Source organism: Pongo abelii, chromosome Y, assembly GCF_028885655.2.
Source record: "Pongo abelii isolate AG06213 chromosome Y, NHGRI_mPonAbe1-v2.0_pri, whole genome shotgun sequence".
Lineage (NCBI taxonomy): Eukaryota > Metazoa > Chordata > Mammalia > Primates > Hominidae > Pongo > Pongo abelii.
In genome coordinates, this window is record NC_072009.2 from 6,073,623 (window position 1) to 6,079,465 (window position 5,843).

Below are 5,843 nucleotides of genomic sequence, written 5' to 3' on the forward strand. Positions count from 1 at the left end.
GAGTCTTTTCCTTCTGAGGTTTGGGTGTGTTCAGAGATTCTTCCTTCTGATGGGGTCATAGTCTTGCTGACTCAGGAGTTAAGCTGCAGACCTTTGCACTGAGTGTTACAGCTCATAAAGGCAGTGTGTACCTGAAGAGTGAGCTGTAGCAATATTTATTGCAAAGAGTGAAAGAACAAAGCTTCCACAGTGTGGAAGGGGACCTGAGTGGGTTGCCACTGCTGGCCCAGGCAGCCTGCTTTTATTCTCTTATCTGGCCCCACCCACATCCTGCTGATTGGTTCATTTTACAGAGAGCCAATTGGTCTGTTTTACATACAGCTGATTGGTCTGTTTTGATGGGGTGCTGATTGGTGCATTTACAATCCCTGAGCTAGACACAAAAGTTCTCCATGTCCCCACTACAGTATCTAGATACAGCGTGTCAATTGCTGCATTCACAAACCATGAGCTAGACACAGGGTGCTGATTGGTGTGTTTACAAACCTTGAGCTAGATACAGAGTGCTGATTGGTGTATTTACAAACCTTTAGCTAGACATAAAGATTCTCCAAGTCCCCACCAGACTCAGGAGCCCAGCTGGCTTCACACAGTGTATCCTGCACCAGGGCCACAGGTAGAGCTGCCTGCCCATCCTACTCTGTGAACCCGCACTCCTCAGCCCTTAGGTGGTCGATGGGACTGGGCACTGTGGAGCAGAGAGCAGTGCTCATCAGGGAGGCTTAGGCCACACAGGAGCCCACAGTAGGGGTGGGAGGCTCCGGCATGGTGGGCTGCAGGTCCCAAGCCCTCCCAGGGCTTGCAGGCAGGCCAGCCACTCCAAGTGTGGGGCCTGCCAAGCCTACACCCACCTGGAACTTGCACTGGCCCACAAGTGCCACTCACAGCCCTGGTTCCCACCCACGCTTCTCCCTCCACACCACCCCGCAAGCTGAGGGAGCTGGCTCTGGCCTTGGCCAGCCCAGAAAGGGGTTCCCACAGGGCAGCAGCAGGCTGAAGGGCTCCTCAAGTGCAGCCAGAGTGGGTGCCAAGGCTGAGGAGGTGCTTAGAGTGAGTGGGAGCTGTGAGGGCAGCCAGCACACTGTCACCTATCAATTCCCCCTCTAAACAGGACACCTCAACTGCTGTTGGGAATTTGGCCGATGACCACTCTAGCTACTTCCTGCTGGATAGGGGTGAAGAACAGTCCCTGAAGTTGTAGTATCTTCCAGAGGGGAACTCTCTAGGCCAGTAAAAGTGCCAGTGGGTTGGTCCAGGGGTCCTCGGTAGAAGTTGTTAGTTGAACTCACTTGGGGTTCCATTTGTAAGACCATCTGTAGCTTGATGACCTCAATTCTAGAGGAAACAAATTTGACAAAGTTAAAAATACAGGGTCCAAAGGCAAGTAACAGCAAGATGGCTGCCACAGGAACTAGAAAAGGGAGAAGCCACATTGACCAACTTGGCTGATATGGTTGAGCAAGCTGATATGAGGTTGGTATGAGTCTGAAGGGCATTGTCTGATTTCAGAAGCCTTTCCCTGTAAGTGCCAGGCTGCATCTTGTACTATCCCCAACTGGTTAGTGTGAAAACAACACTGTTCCCCTAAGAAGGTGCAGAGTCCTCCTTTCTCAGCAGTGAAGAGGTCTAAGCCTCAGCAGTTTTGGAGAGTCACTGCTGCCAAGGAGTCTATTTTGGACTGTAAAGGAAAAGTAGATTTCATTATTTCTTGCAAACTGTCTTGAGAGGCAGATATGGGTTGAAGATCCACATAAGCAGAGTATGCCCTGGCTGGGTAGACAGAACTTTACCCTGGCTTTTAAAGGAATAGGGTCCACTGTTTGTCTCCCTTTCCCTCTGACTCCATCTTTGTCTCTCTCCTTCTCTCTGATTCCCCCTTTGTTTCTTCTTCTCTTTCCTTCCTTGACTTTCTGTCTCTCTGTCCCTTCCTCTCTCTGTTTCTTCCTCTCTCTCTCTTTCTCTGACTTTCTCTTTCTCTCTTTCCTTCTTATGGTCTTTCCCTACCTCTGCCAGTTGCTTAGGCTGCTGTTCTCCCCTCTCCTTCCCATTTTGATGGCTTTTGCAGTGTAAGATTCCCACCTAGGAGTGTTTTGCACTGCATGCAATAACTCCATAATTTCCTTGTGGTATTTAATGGGGGTTCTCCCAGAGGCTAGGAACTCCCTCTCTTTCCATATTGCAGCATGGTCACATAGGATTAGATAAGCATACTTGCTATCTGTATACACATTTATTCCTTTTCCCTTTTCCAGTTCTAAGGCTTGGGTAGGTGCCACTAGTTCTGTTAACTGGGCACTGGTTTCTAGAGGAAGAGGCTTACTTTCAAGTATGGTTACATCACTAACTATGGTGTAACTTGCCCTTTTTTTCCCATTTTCCACAAATGAACTTCCATCAGTATATAGGTTAAGGTCAGGATTAGCTAAGGGGACTTCTAAGAGATAATCTTGGGCAGCATAATTCTGGACTATAATTTGTTGTCAGTCATGCTCAATTGGTTCCCCATCCCCTGGGAGAAAAGCAGTGGAGTTGAGGACCACACACATGCATATTTGAAGCACCAGTCCCTCAAGGAGTAGCACCTGGTATCAAGTAGGTGGTTGTCTGATAGCCATAAACTTCTTTTGGCGTCTAGTATGCCATTTACATCATGAGTAGTCCAGACAGTGAGATCTTTCCTTGTATTGTTTTGATATCCTCTGACAGTAAGATGGCCACTGCTGCAACTGCCCTTAAACAGTGAGGCTAGCCTTTAGCCACTGTATCAATTTCCTTACTTAGGTATGCCACTGGTTGTATGGTTGTCCCATGAGTCTGAGTAAGGACTCCAAGAGCTATCCCAGCTCTCTGTGTGATGGACAAAGAGAAGTTTTGTCCTGTGGGAAGGCTTAAAGCTGGAGCTCGTACTAGGGCCTGCATTAAGATTTTGAAGGCTGTTTCTGCCTCTGGTTCTTATTCTACTAGGTGGATATTTGCCTTCTGGGTTTCCTTGATTAGAGTATAGAGGGGCCTGGCTATCTCGCTGTATCCAGGGATCCATAGTCGGCAAAAGCTGGTAATTTCAGGAACCCCTGCAACTGTTTTAATGTCTTAGAGCAAGAATAAGCCAGTATAGGCTGTATTCATTCCTTGCTGAGGGCTCTGGTCTCTCTGGCTAAGATTAGGCATAAATATTTGACCTGCTGTAGGCAAAGCTGGGCCTTCAACCTAGACACCTTGTACCCTTGATTAGCTAGAAATTTCAAGACATCTAGAGTAGCCTGCTGGCACAAGGCTTTCAAACTAGTAGCCAAAAGTAAATCATCCACATATTGAAGGGCCAAAGTGCCTGGACTTGGGAAGTGGCCTAGATCTTGGGCCAGTGTCTGACCAAAGAGGTGAGGGCTATCCCTAAACCCTTGGGGCAAGACCATCCATGTAAGTTGGGATATGTTGTCTGTGGGATCCTCAAAGTCAAAGAGAAACTGGGAGTAAAAGTGCAGGGGAATACAGAAGAAGGCATCCTTGAGGTTCAGAACCATGAACCATTCTGCTTCCTCTGTTATTTGAGAGAGTAGGGTATAGAGGTTGGGTACAACTGGATATAGAGGAATTACTGCCTCATTGATGAGTCTAAGATCTTGCACTAGTCTCCACTAACCATTCAATTTTTGTACTACCTGAATTGGGGTGTTGCAGGGACTGCTGCCTTTCCTTATTAAGACTTGAGCTTTCAAATGTTTAACAACATTCTATAATCCTTTATGAGCTTCAAGCCTTAAGGGATTTTGCCTTTGATAAGGAAAAGTGGTGGGATCTTTTAAACTGATTGGAATGGGTGGCATTTTTTGCCCTTCCAAGTTGTCCTTCCAATGCCCAGACTTCAGGCTTGATTCCCTCCTCAAGTGTGGGACAACAAATGGGTAACTTGTTCCTTATTCATGTAGATAATAGCTCCAGCCTTGGCTAATATATCCCTCCCTAATAAGGGTGTGGGAGTTTCAGGCGTAACAAGAAATGCATGTGAAAAGAGCAAAGTCTCCCAATTACAACTGAGGAGGTGGGAGAAATGCCCAGTTACAGGCTGTCCCAGGATTCCTTGGATGGTAATGGACCTTGAGGTCAGCCATCCAGGACAGGAGATTAACACTGAGAAGGCTGCACCAGTGTCCAGGAGGAAGTCAATTTCCCAGCCCTCAATAGTTAAACACACCCGGGGCTCAGTGAGGGTGATGACATGAACTGGTGCTTGCCCCAGGCACCCTTAGTACCATTGTTGGATAATCTGGTTGGGGGTTTCTGACCCAGGGAAACTTCATCCTCCAGTACACCTTCCAGTGATTGCCTCGGCATAATGCACACGGATGAGGGGCTCTTGTTTCTCATTGGACAGTCTTTTTAAAGTGTCCTAGTAAGCCATACTGATAACAAGTCCTATTGGTTGTTTGGTCTACTCCACTTTCTGTCCTCTGAACCACCAAGATTTGTTTGTCTTAGGGCCATGCTGCAGCCTTTCTCTGATCTCGCTTTTCCTTTTGGGTCTGTTCCTCTTGGTCCCTATTATAGAACACCAAGGTTGCTAGGTTTAATAATGCCTCCAGATTTTGTTCAGGGCCCAGTGCTTTCTTTTGGAGCTTTCTCCTGATATCTGTGGCTGATTGGGTAATAAACTTATCTTTTAGAATCAATTGACCCTCGAGTGATTCAGGTGACAGGGGAGTATGTTTTCTTAAGGCCTCTCACAGCCACTTGAGGAAGGAGGAAGGATTTTCTTCCTTTCCCTGAGTTATGGTGGACATCATTGAATAATTTATGGGCTTTCTTCTAATTCTCCTTAGTCCTTCTAGAACACAGGTCAACAGATGCTTATGAATCCAGTTTCCATGATCTAAGTCAAGGTCCCAGTGGTGATCCATACTGGGGATGGCTTGCTGACTGGTAGAGAATTTGGCCCTTTCTTCAGCTCTCATTCTATCATTTACCTGACTAAGATACCAGGTATCTCCAAACTCTTGGGCTGCAGCTAAAGCTGCATTCTTTTCATTCAAGGCCAGGGTTTGATCTAACAGTAGCATGACATCTCTCCAAGCAAGGTTGAAGGTTTGCCCTAGACCCTGTAGGACATCTATGTACATATCAGGATCATCTGAAAACTTCCCCAGGTCTGCCTTGATCTGTTTTGAATCAGAGAAGGGGACATGTAGCCAGGTTGGGCCAAATTCCCCTCCCCCTACAGCTTGAAGGGGACATAACCGAGAGCCCAGGGGTTTTTGTGGTCCTTTGGCAATTTCTTTGCTTATTTCCTTCTGGGCAGGGGAGATTAGAGGAGGATTATCATTAATAGGAAGGGATGCTATTGGGACGGCCAGTATATGGGGGTAAGCTGAGAGATCCTTATGTGGGATGTAAATTGTAAGCTTTGCATAGTTGTGTATTCTCCCTCAGTGAAAAGAAAGTTTGGACATAAGGTATTTCACTCCATTTGCCTTCCATCTTACAGAAAAGGTCAAGCTGCAGGATAGCATTGTAATTTATACTTCCCTTAGGTGGCCATTTTTCCCCATCAGAGAGAATATTGGGGTCAAGTCATAGTGCAGAAAAAAATGAGCTACCTCTTTTTCACGGTTTGTGGCTCAAATTGTTTCCAGTGGCTTAGAAGGCATTTCAAGAGTGAGCCTCTTCATACCTGAGTATTTCTCATCTGAAAGACAAAACTGCCTGCAGTTTTGGTTTGTTTTCTCTTTCCCCCTGCCCAAGAACCTGCAACAGTCCCTGGACCCTGCTGATCAGAATAGTTTTGCTCACTGACACAACAGCAGAAACACTAGTTTTCCTCCCAGACCACATGGAGCACTGAGGAAGGT